This window comes from Ixodes scapularis, unplaced genomic scaffold, assembly GCF_016920785.2.
Source record: "Ixodes scapularis isolate PalLabHiFi unplaced genomic scaffold, ASM1692078v2 PGA_scaffold1__304_contigs__length_218370807, whole genome shotgun sequence".
Taxonomy (NCBI): domain Eukaryota; kingdom Metazoa; phylum Arthropoda; class Arachnida; order Ixodida; family Ixodidae; genus Ixodes; species Ixodes scapularis.
The window spans coordinates 126928956-126940729 of NW_024609846.1; the positions used below are offsets into that span (position 1 = coordinate 126928956).

At 47.8% G+C, this 11774-nt stretch overlaps 1 non-coding gene across 1 annotated transcript; it reads right to left on the reverse strand.

Annotated features, from left to right (window-relative positions):
• Window positions 1-6687: 6687 nt before the first annotated feature.
• On the reverse strand, window positions 6688-6762 carry Trnas-gga. Its single transcript has one exon. It is a non-coding gene; the product is annotated as a tRNA-Ser (tRNA).
• Between the last annotated feature and the right edge of the window lie 5012 nt (window positions 6763-11774).

Consider the following 11774-nt stretch of genomic DNA (forward strand, 5'->3'; position numbering starts at 1 on the left):
ATTAAAGCACACTGCTGTAACTTCTTAATTGCAAAAACAAACACACCTCTGAGCATATACTTTAATAGTATGTGTTGATGCATTGTTATATAGCAGGACACTTTCTATATATATGACACAATAGACCCTTTGCAGAACCCCATCAAGCAACACAACTGTTACCATTTTTTTCGGCGTAGATCACACAAATGGGCCCCAGTTCATGTCGAATGCTAATGCAGCATTCGAGTCCAATAGGTGCCGAGCCGAGTTCACAGTGATGGCGGACATAACATTCTTGTCGAACAAATGGCCAAAGTATGAAAGCCTGGGGTAATTAGAGTAGTAGCTACTGTAATTCGTTTCATCCCAATTTGGCAAACGGCAAAGGCTACACTCTCGGTGAGTCAATATGCACGTTGGAGAGAGGCACATGACAACATGTCATTCAGAGTGCTCGTCTGCATAGATTTGTCACACACCTTCGCTCTGTCTCTCTGATTGGTTCGAGGGGGCTGTGGTGGTTGCCCTTTACAATGATACGAAGTATAGGCAACCCACACTTTTCAAAAAAGTCTATTGAAGAGACCGAAAGGGGTGGTCAACATTTTTCAACAAGACTGCTCTTCAGGCAAGGGATGAACACAAATATGAATAATCTTATCCAGGTAATTAGAAAAAGTAAATAATTGACCTACTAATACAATGCACTCTTGACGAAAAAAAGTATTGCTGCAATAAATATTACGAAAGAGAAAAAGCTGCAGTTAATCTATGCATACACCAAAACAGTTGTTCTTATTGCAAGTCAAATAGCTTTGAAGCAGGTGCCTGCGACGATTTATTCATCCCCACACTCAATAAAACGTCATCCTCGTAGCTGAAAATAAGTGTGCACTTCGCACTCACCAAAAAAGGAAGAAAAGCGATCGAATGTAGAATCGTCGATTAGCACAAAGGGTTAAAGATCGCAAGAGCTTCCTCGCTAAAAGTTGCTATGGTTATTCGGTGACGCAGGGCTGGAACAACTTCTCCTAGGTCCTAACGCGACCTATACCTTTCGCATCGATTCTCAGACATTCCAACGTTCAAACAAAGCTAAGAGAATGCGAAAATTTTATGCTAAAACCACTCAAAGTTTTATCGATCCTCGAACAGATACCGAATCCGAGCACCGGTACGGCGATACGGCTGATGCTGTCTCACAGGTGTTAATATCCAGATAATCCAGAGCGATCTTGCGCAAAAACGGTACAAAGTCTCATTCCTTCATATTTTCATATTATACCTGCGTCAGCGAGCACGAAAAAGCACGAAATCGTCGGAAAGCAGCTGCACATCACGGCTGCCGCGCACCGAACAGACTCGCATCCGCCAGCTCTGGGCGCTGCCATCTTACCTGTGACGTCACCGCTCTTGAGAGGTCACGTGACGAGTGGTCATATTTGCGTAAAACATGGCGGCAACCGGGGGGGTGCCACTTCCGAACTTCCGGTTTATCACTCTAAGCCCCTCTACCTCATTGGTCCGCAGCAAGAATAAACGAGAACCTTCTACAAGTCCGTGACCCTGCGCGCGGCAATATATACAAATGTCATACTTCTCTGTAAAATGAAAATGCAAATAATGGAATATAATTAAGACTGATTTCATGCCAAGCAAGACACAAAATATTAAAACATAAAAAACCGCGAAGGTTGAGAGGAAAGAACTACTATCAGAAGCATGTTTTTAGTGTACTTACTAATAAAAGCAGCATCATGTAATTTTTGATATATGCATAATCCGACTCGGGCAGCCCAAAAACACAGTCAAGAAAGGAGGTTTCGCACCGAAAAATTGACGTGGACGTATTCCGGCCGTTTACAACCAAAAAGCACGGCCGCGTCTGCCACGCACAAAAGCAACAGACCACTGAAAAGCGCATTTGGGAGACCGAACCTACGTGGCCCGCCTATTTCTATAGGCAGCCGGCAATGGCCAGGCGGCGCCACGAGAGTACTCCATTCAGCGCCACAAGCGGAGGCGTCTCTGTTAATGGGGCGGCCAGTTTGCCCGTCGGGCCGTTGCGAGCGGCAGCGACCCCGATTTTACCCGTCCCCGTGTGCACCTGCGTGCCATGTCCCTGCTTCTTTTATGCGGTTTCTTTAAGACCATCGGAGTCTTGATAGGTCCAAGTGTTTAGAGAATATTCTAGAGTCGTCATTTGGACACCAGTTTCAGTTGTCTTCACTACTTGTGGCCGCCCGATCGGTCTTTGCTTCGCTCGTCTCCCAGGAAGTGACAGAACACAACGAGGAGGCAGCGAATGGGTTTATTGTAGATCCCGGTTGCCCGGCTTCGAGTCGGAGCCCGTGTCCAGGCCTGCGAATCGCCCTTCCCACGCCAGTGCTGCGTAGGCCAGCTGTTCCGGGCTATCAAAGCCAGAGTCTTGCTGCGGAACCACTCCGGGATCGTCATGGACTAGGCCAGTATGATCAGGGTTCGCCGCTTCTGCCGGTCCAGACCAGCCAGAACGGCTCTATCGTTCCTGCCCGACCCCAGCCTCGCGCAGCCCGCTCTTCCTCTTTCCTCGCCGGCTGGCCCCCGCTCGCGCCTCGCTCGGCCGTCCTCTCCTCCCGATGTCCACACACACTAGAATAAAATTTGGGTAATCAGAACCAAACTCTGCATGCTACAGAACCGTACGCACATTGCAAAGCCTGGTGTAAAATGGCGACAGGCAACAAATAAGTGTACGTGTAAGAAGGATATTTACGCTTCGCACGAGATTTTCTAATGAAAAACTTTAGCATTCTGCTTTCTGCACGCCGCCACTTTTGTTACCAGACTCAGCATTAAATTTGGTTGCTGAAACAAACAAAACTTTGTACTACGAAAATCCACTTTTTGAAAACTCGCAGGTTTGAAAAGTTTTGGTTGCGACCACGCGTGCCGAACGGCATTAGGAGTGGCGGAACGGGCCGACGGGCCTTTCGCTTGAAGACCTGATCGCCCGATTCTCGACGTCACAGCGAAGCAACAATCGGCCCGATTGTTCCTATCGTATTTCCCTGATGTGGCTGTCAAAGCAACTCGTAATACAACTTGTATAAATATGTTATTTTGCCGAGTAGTCTGCAAAATGAATTCCTCCGACCACCTTCCAAGTCTGCACATAGATTTTTGTTCACTCCCCCCCCCCCCCCCCCCCCCCCAACAGTTTCTGTAAAATTCACTTACTTGTTGCGTCGCACTGCAGTCATCCACTTCTGTCGCCGTGTCGCTTCCCAAGATCTCGAAGAGAAGCTGGGGAAGCTGTGAAGTTCAACGCTTGAGTCACCTTCGCGACTGTGACCGTCTTTCATGCAGCAGTCGCAACGTTTATTTTTGGGGGGAACTCTAGGAGTAGTCGAGATGTCACAGGAACCCGGTGAGGTTATAGAGACGTGAAGTTGGGACTTACTTTTACGAAAAACGGTTCCAAAAAAGCTCACGCCGATCCGAAATGCAACGTTCACACGTGGTTTCTGGACGCGCCCGCCCGCAGCCCCGCGACCCGCGACCCCCCGCGACCCTGGCCTACCCAGTTTCATTATTTTGCAGCCGCTAGATGGCGCGACGTGTAGCGCTAAACTGCATTGCAGGTTGCCTATAACTAGGGTGTGTACTTTCCGGTGTTTATTAGTGAGAAAAATCGGCGGATGTTTTTCGGTGTTCATTTATTTTAAAAGCACCGGTGCATTTCAGTGGAACGTCTCACGACTAGGCTAAAATCGGTGATTATCGGTGGAAAAAAATGCGATGGATCACAGACAGAGAGTTCCAATTTTATTCACATATTTCATACGCTTCTTCTCTAGGAAGCATCTATTTTCATTCTTAGTTATTATAGTAGATGCAAGCATACTTCGAGAGGCTTGCATCCGTCATGGCAGCACGTTCCTCGCGGTTCACAACCCGCAATTATGAAAACGCACGCTCCTGTACGACACGGACGTTGGCAGTGTCTTCCAGGAACCACGGCAACCTCTGAATACATGGCTTGCACCGACATTACTTGACCAGACACAATGGGAAAAGGGCACGTGAGAGCCTACCCTCTCCTGCGTTAACTTTTCCACAAAAGGTGGCCATGGTAGACACAATAGGGGAAAGGCGTGTGAGAGCTTAGCTTCCAACGCGTTCACTAGACGCTTTTGACCGCCAGAAAGGAGGTCGGACTGACGCCACGTGCAAGCCATGTATAAACACTGGAAGAATGCAGGATCCACGAGATAACACGTTTGACGAACCTCTACAGGGAAAGGGTTTTGCTAGGTCGGAAACATGCAACGACCGGTGTTTTTCGGTTTTAACCAGGGCGAAAATATCCAACCACCGGTGTTTTTCAGTTTTAACCGATTTTATATTTTTGTCACCGACGGATGTTTATCGATGTTTTTCGGTTAAAACCGGAAAGTACACACCCTACCTATAACGTGGCAAACGGCGCAAACAACAGGCCCAGTGACCCCATCAGCCCGACAGAGTGACAAATCAGGTTACAAATTTTCGTCCAAGCGTTTTAGTACTACGCGTCCTACGGAGTGAGGTTACGCGCTTCGCTCCACCATTCTGATTTGCTTAATGCGGCCGTCGCGCTCGCTGACAGTCGAACACACAAAAGCGGGTGGGGAGGCTTAGCAAAAGGCGAAGTTTAAGGGGTACGAACAAAGCAGCGAAGCTCCCTCTGCATTTTTGACTGAAAGTGAAGACATTCCATATCTCGTATCCGAGTATTGAAATGTCACCTTTGGTAAGGGGGGAGGGCGGGGGGGGGGGGGGGGAGGGAAGGACTGTGAGGGAAAGGAGTGTCTGGGTCCATGCTGTCGAATGCTTCAAAATTAACTTTTAAAAAAATCGTCCCCGTCAAGATTTTATCTTAGTTCCCCCAAATGTGAAGCGAGCGCAATACCACAGAGCCACTGTCGCTTTCGCTTTTTGTTATCGTTAGGGTTTGACAGTGCTCAATCGCAATGCAAGACACTCACATAGCTACACTCGCTTTTGCAATGCGCCGCCTAATAATGATATCTGTTTAAATGACGTGCGCAGATCAGTCTAGCGCAGCGGTTGCTCGATGGCAACAGTTTTTGCAACGTCGAACCAGTCTCATTGATCGTACCGATATTGGCGTGTGTAACTACGCGCGAATACCACAATCTTACGAAATATATGTTTTCAAAGCCTGGTTCAGCCGCGGCAAAACATTCAGCCCACCCTTTGCCTGGAGAAATCAAGACACAAAAAATAAAGTCAAAAGTGGCGAGCAGAAGAAAACTTGATTTGTATTTAATTATGTTGCAGACCACCCGCGTACATCCAATACCTCATCAGCCGAACTGCAAGGCAGTAAGCCTAGTTCTGGCACCTGTTTGGCGACTTTGAGCCGTAGCTGCCAGTTGACAGCCAAACTATCAAAAAGTGAAAGCCAACTTTCAAGGTGTTTATTGCCGAGAGCCTGAGGTAACCAAGAGGCAGAAGCCCGTGCAGCAGTGTGCTGGTTACCTTTTCGACAGTATGTTAACAAATGATAAAAGAGAAAATCTATAATAACGAAGTGATGATGATGATGATGAGCATGTACAGGTGGATATAGAAAATGAATCGGGTCATTTGCATTTGTTTGGCGATTTTGGCCCAAAAATGCCAAATATCAGCCGAACTACCGGGCAGCAAGCCTAACTCTAGCATTTGTTAGCCAATTTAGGCCCAAAGATGCCAGACGACAGCCGAACTATCAGGCAGCGAAGCCTAAGTTTGGCCCTTGTTTGGCAAATTAGTGCCAAAATACCCAGACCCTTGCCAAGGAAGGTCAGGTTTGGCTCTAATTTGTCTTCTTCGTGCTTTTCACAACTCTAAACTCCCAGACAAAAGCCAAATTTTGATCCAGAACTCTGCTATGCCTGGACAGAGACATCGAGCTAAAAAGGACAATACTATCTGAGAGGGTGTGGTTCTTGTCCTTTTCAGCTCCTTGTCAGTGGGTTTTTCTACTATGATGCTAGCTACTACAGAGAGGACATGACAACATTGAATCTTCAAGGCTAAAATCATCTCCTAGTAACCACAGAGAGGGCATGGCAACATTCAATCCTCAAGGTTAAAAGCTCTCGTAGTGACCACAGAGAGGACATGACATCATTTAATCCTCAAGGTTAAAGGCATCTCCTACAGATCATAGAAAGGGCATGACAGCATTGAATCCTCAAGGATAAGAGCATCTCCTAGTGATCACAGAGAGGACATGACATCATTAAATCCCCAAGGTTAAAGCATTTCCTAGTTATCATAGAAAGGACATGACAACATTGAATCCTCAAGGTTAAATCACCTCCTAGTGACCACAAAGAGGGCACGACATCATTGAATCCTCAAGGTTAAAAGCATTTTCTAGTTATCATATAGAAGGCATTACAACATAGAATTTTTAAGGTTAAAAGTCCCCTCGTGACTATAGAGAGGGCATGACAACATTGAATCGTCAAGGTTAAAAGCATCTCCTAGTTTCCATAAAGTACATGACAACAATGAATACTCAAAATTAAAAGCATCTTCTAGTGACAACAGAGTGGACTTTACAACAATGAATAATGAAAATAATCCCTGGAGAAGGGGAACAAGAGGGACAAAGGATAAACACAAATCTCCAAATGCAGCTGGGTGACAGGTGCGCGACCGACAAAATCCACCTGGTCCGGGTATTGAACCCGGGACCTCTCCATTTCCAGTGAAGCGCTCTACCAGCTGAGCTAACCAGGGGTTAGACGTCAGTAGAGCAAACAGGTTTTATCCGCTGCCACCTGTCTAACACCAACAAGGGTGAAAAGCTTGCATTTTAAGCTTATGATTATAATGCAATTAAATGCAAAGGTGCAAGCGAGCTGGACAAGAATGACGAAAATAAACCCTGGAGAAGGGGAACAAGATGGACAACAGACAAACAAAAATATCTAAACACAGCTAGGTGACTGGTGCGGGACAGAAAAAATCTGCCTGGTCCGGGTATCGAACCCGGAACCCAAGATCCAACTGAGCTGATTCCTGGTTAGCTCAGTTGGTAGAACATTTTCCTAAAAATGGAGAGGTCCCGGGATCAATACCCGGACCAGGCGGATTTTTTTGGTCGTGCACCAGTCACCTAGCTGTATTTGGAGATTTGCGTTTGTCCTTTGTCCCTCTTGTTCCCTTCTCCAGGGATTATTTTCGTCATTCTTGTCCAGCTCGTTTGCATCTTTGCATTTAATTGCATTATAATCATAACCTTAAAATGCAAGCCTTTCACCCTTGTTGGTGTTAGACTGGTGGCAGCGGATAAAACCTGTTTGCTCTGTTGACGTCTAACCCCTGGTTAGCTTAGTTGGTAGAGCGCTCCAGTGGAAATGCAGAGGTCCCGGGCTCGATACCCGGACCAGGTGGATTTTTCGGTCGCGCCCCTGTCACCCATCTGCGTTTGGAGATTTGTGTTTGTCCTTTGTCCCTCTTGTTCCCCTTCTCCAGGGAATATTTTCGTCTTTCTTGTCCAGCTCGCTTGCACCTTTGCATTTAATTGCATTATAATCATTGAATCATCAAGGTTGAAAGCATCTCCTAGTCACCTCAGAGAGGACATGACAACATTGAACCCTCAGGGTTAAAAGCATTTCCTAGTGACCACGGAGAGGACATGACAACATTGAATTGTCAAGCTTGTGGGAGACAAGGGTGGAAGACGACGGGGTGGAGGGCACGTGAAAAACGGTCGGCCGAAGAGACGCGAGCTGCCGCGTGACAGCGCTTGCTGCGCAAGCCTGGGGCCGGGCAGGAGCGATGGAGCCGTTCTAGCTGGCCTGACTCATAGCGAAATTTGCACCAGGACCGGTGTGAACGACGAGCCCTGGCTAGAGCGGCCTAGGCCATGACGATCCCGAATTGGTTCCGCAGCGAGACTCAAGCTATGACCGTCCGGAACAGCTAACCTACGCAGCGCTGGCGTGTGAAGGACGATCCGCAGGCCTGAACACGGACTCCAACTGCGAGCTCTGAACGACGGGCGACAACCAGGGTCGGCGAGCCCGGACTGCCGGCTCTTGAGGACGGGCCATCGGGAAGTACAATAAACCCGTTCGCTGTCTTATCGTTGTGTTTTGCCACTCCTTGGAAGACGAGCGAAGCACAGACCAATCGGCCGGCGATTATTATGGAGCGATCCCACATAGATATGGCGCCTGGCGTGGAGCTCGGTCGGTATGCCTCTCCTTCTGGTTGTCCCCAGAGCGTCCCACGGACTCGTTGAGCGGGTTGTTCACTGACGCTAACAATGCCCATCAAGAGAAAGTCTGTTGGTATTTTGTCGACTTGTCTCACAGGAGAGCTCAGCAGGTGTCTCGTCGAATCGAGAACCAAAAGAACTAGAAGGACTAGGTTGAGGACGCGCTTGCTTGAGCACCCCAGAATAGCGGTTGGGAGGGGGGCGATGCAACGGGGGGGGGGGGGGGGGGGGGAGGTGACGGGGAGCACGGGTAAGATGTAGGAAAGTCGTTTTCGGAGGCGGAGAAGAGGCACCACATGGTCGCTCGAAGGCAGGATAGCGACTGGCAGAAGGGGAACTGCCAGGACTTTCTGCAGATTTCGGAAGCTGCACGAGTGGACAAAAGATCGTGGCTAGGGGTGAAGTGACGAGCAAGGAAGAGCTTGTCGAGGCCCGGGATGCAATTGGGTTTTTGTTAGCGGGCGTCGAAAACATTGCGGGAATAGCAGTTGACACCGGGGACTCTGGCGCACGAGTTTGTCACTGGGCGTCAGAAAAATTATGGGGATACCAGTGGACACCGGCAACGCTGGTGGACTAATTTGTCAGCGGGTGTCAGAAAAATGGCGGGAATACCAGTTGACACCAAGAACGCTGGAGGACGAGTTTGTCAGCCGGTGAAGGAAGATGTGCGAAAATGAAAGTTTACACTGAGTACGGTGGCAGGTCAGTTAATGAGCACTACGATTTGTAATTGCTGGCCCAAGACGGCTTGTTGCTTCGCCTCATCCCAACGAACGGCAAAGGGCAAAGGGACGGCTCTCCCTTCACAATGGTGGTTCCTAGAGGAGTTGATTTATCGGATGCTTTTTCGCGACTTCACTCTGGCTGTTCGTGGCACTGGCAGCAAAATTTTTCATGAGTCATGTCGCGTCACGACCAGGCCGGGGATGAGGCGGGAGACATTCCTGTGGGCTTGTAGATGGCCAGCTTGCCTTGAGGCGTGAACGGTTCAGGCGGGCTTACTTGCTGTACAGCCGCCCCCTCAGAGGGCCGATGAGTCCCTAGGGCCCGGATGCATGCGGACGGGACGGGACGCTGACGCTTATATCAAGGTGCGCAGGTTGTACGCGGCCTTTACGGAACGCGGGTATAGTATGGCCATCCCGCCGCAGGCTTTGGAACCCTCCGCTTGGGCAACAGTTCGACTGCCCTATTGGAAAGACCCAATCTGAACAGCGTATTATGGATATTGGTAAACAATATCTTTTTATTGCATTAAAATACGATATGGAAAGTGTGTTGGAAAACATTACATTTATTGTATTGTATTACAATAAGGGTTGGTATGGAATTCCAATATCCATACTACGCTAAAAACATTGGAATCCCATACCGTATAAACCCTTATTGGATCCCCATGTGTCGTATGGAGATCCAATAAGGGTTTACGATTCCAGTGTACTTAACGTATTATGGATATTGGAATCCAATATATTATATCGGCTACCAATAAGACTATATACGAGTTGGAATATCTCGTTCAGCACGACATTTCTTTGCAACGCAGTCTCTCCTTGTGTGTATTTCTGAGTGATAAAATAAAAAAAAATGCTGCTGTTGTCAAATTATGAATGAAGAAGCAAAACACTAGGCTTATCCATACCAAATGTATTTAACATATTCCTGAACTGGAGGATCTGGCATTTACTGAGAAAGAAAGTTAATTGTTTAGGACTATCATTCAAAAACTTGATGTTTGAAAACAGAATGTGAAATCCTCACCTTTTAATGAAAACAGCACCTGCTACCTGCAGCCATATAGAAACTGCAAGATAAAAATTTGTGATTAGTTCGCCACAAGTAGCAATCCTCCACTAAGTCGGATAGATTCAAAATTATGTCTGCGTGTATTACAGAAAAATAAGCTTCAATGCAGGAGCCCCCAGTCGTTCTGAGCTCCGTCAATTAAAAATGCCCTACAGCTTGTCTGGCTTCAGTTTTGCTGCTTCGGGAATTGTAACCGGACAAATATGAACTACTGTTTCTTGGCCAAAACTCTCAGCATACAAAAAAAAAAAAAAAAAAAAACAGTTTACGGGCTGCTCATGTGCGTGCGCCGCTGATTCCGAAATTTTGCAAACCGTGGCGCCACAGTGTCCTCCTCGCTGTCGAAGCACTTCCTTTGTTTTTGCTATCATGGCCACACCACTCTCTGCGGAGAGGGGGAGGTTTCTTCTACTTTCTTGTGACATGTTCGTCTGAGGTTTTCTTTGCCCGGAGAAAGTTTTCCGCTCTTTCTCTGCCAAAGAACTAGCTTTCTCGGGACGATTGATGCCCCGCATTCTTAACTTTTTCTTTCTCTATAGATAGTATTTTTGACGAGATAAAATGAACTAACTGAAGCGATCTTCAGTAAGAATCAGATCTTTCTTAAGATCCCTACCGTTTCTTCGAAACGCGTTTTCTGGAAATACGGTTCGTGGACATCTTTTCACGGACATATATTCATGGACACACAGTTCGTCGATGCTGTACGTTTTGTGGGCGCATGCCCCTGCGACGTTTTGTCAACAACGTATTTCTTCACTAAGCCGCTAAAAGCTAGCGCGCGATTCACTAAGGCATGCCTAACCAAACCATGCCCCCTCCCCCTTGTAATCCAGGCGAGACGGAAAAAGATTTTTACAAAAATAGCAGGGTTGTGTGCGACGAAACATTTCAGGTTGTTCGATGAAACGAACAACGGGAAGCCTTTCGATCAAGCGTCGCATGTCGACGAAGCTATCTGTAGATGAAACGTCAGTCGACTGACTGAATGCCACCGGGCAAAAATTTATATCCGGATCAGCGGATATCCGCATCCGCAGCCCCTGACATCCGCATCCGATCCGCAATCCGCCAAAATTCGTCTAATTTTTACCCGCATCCGCCAGTGTACTGCGGATATCTGCGGATATGCAGGGCTCTAATCATCGCAGTGAGATGGCGCGCAGACGCTGATTAGACACCAGCACCAAGTCAGCGTTCTGCAGGGCCTCGGGTCCAGTCAATGCGCCGAAGGACGCTCAGTGTCGGGCTCAGAACTACAATAGCTGGGCTGGCGCCATCCGAGAGGGATGACGTTACGTGGAGTTAAAGGAGGATGCTCATAGGCTTTCATAGCATAGTTGGTGTTGGCTTAATGTGACCACGTACCTTCATCGTCGAAGCCGTGCGTAATTTCGTGGCCGTTGAGAGCCAACAGCGCCGTAATTGAGGTAGTTGGAAAGAAAGGAGTTGGGCTAGGCCGAGGCATTTCGACGACAGCTCACGAAAATTGTCTCACCTGGGCCGACCTTTCCAGAGCAAGACACCCTGTAGGATACCGGCTAGGAACCCTGTGCGCAAAGAAACAAGTCTTCGTGTATCGTCAAACTTCATGAGAAATGCGAGACCGCTAGTTTAACTTTAATATTGTCCAATATCGTGCAAAACTTATGCCCCGTTGCAACTTTGCTCTGCCTAATACTGTACCGGGGATGGTTATCTTGCAATATATCCC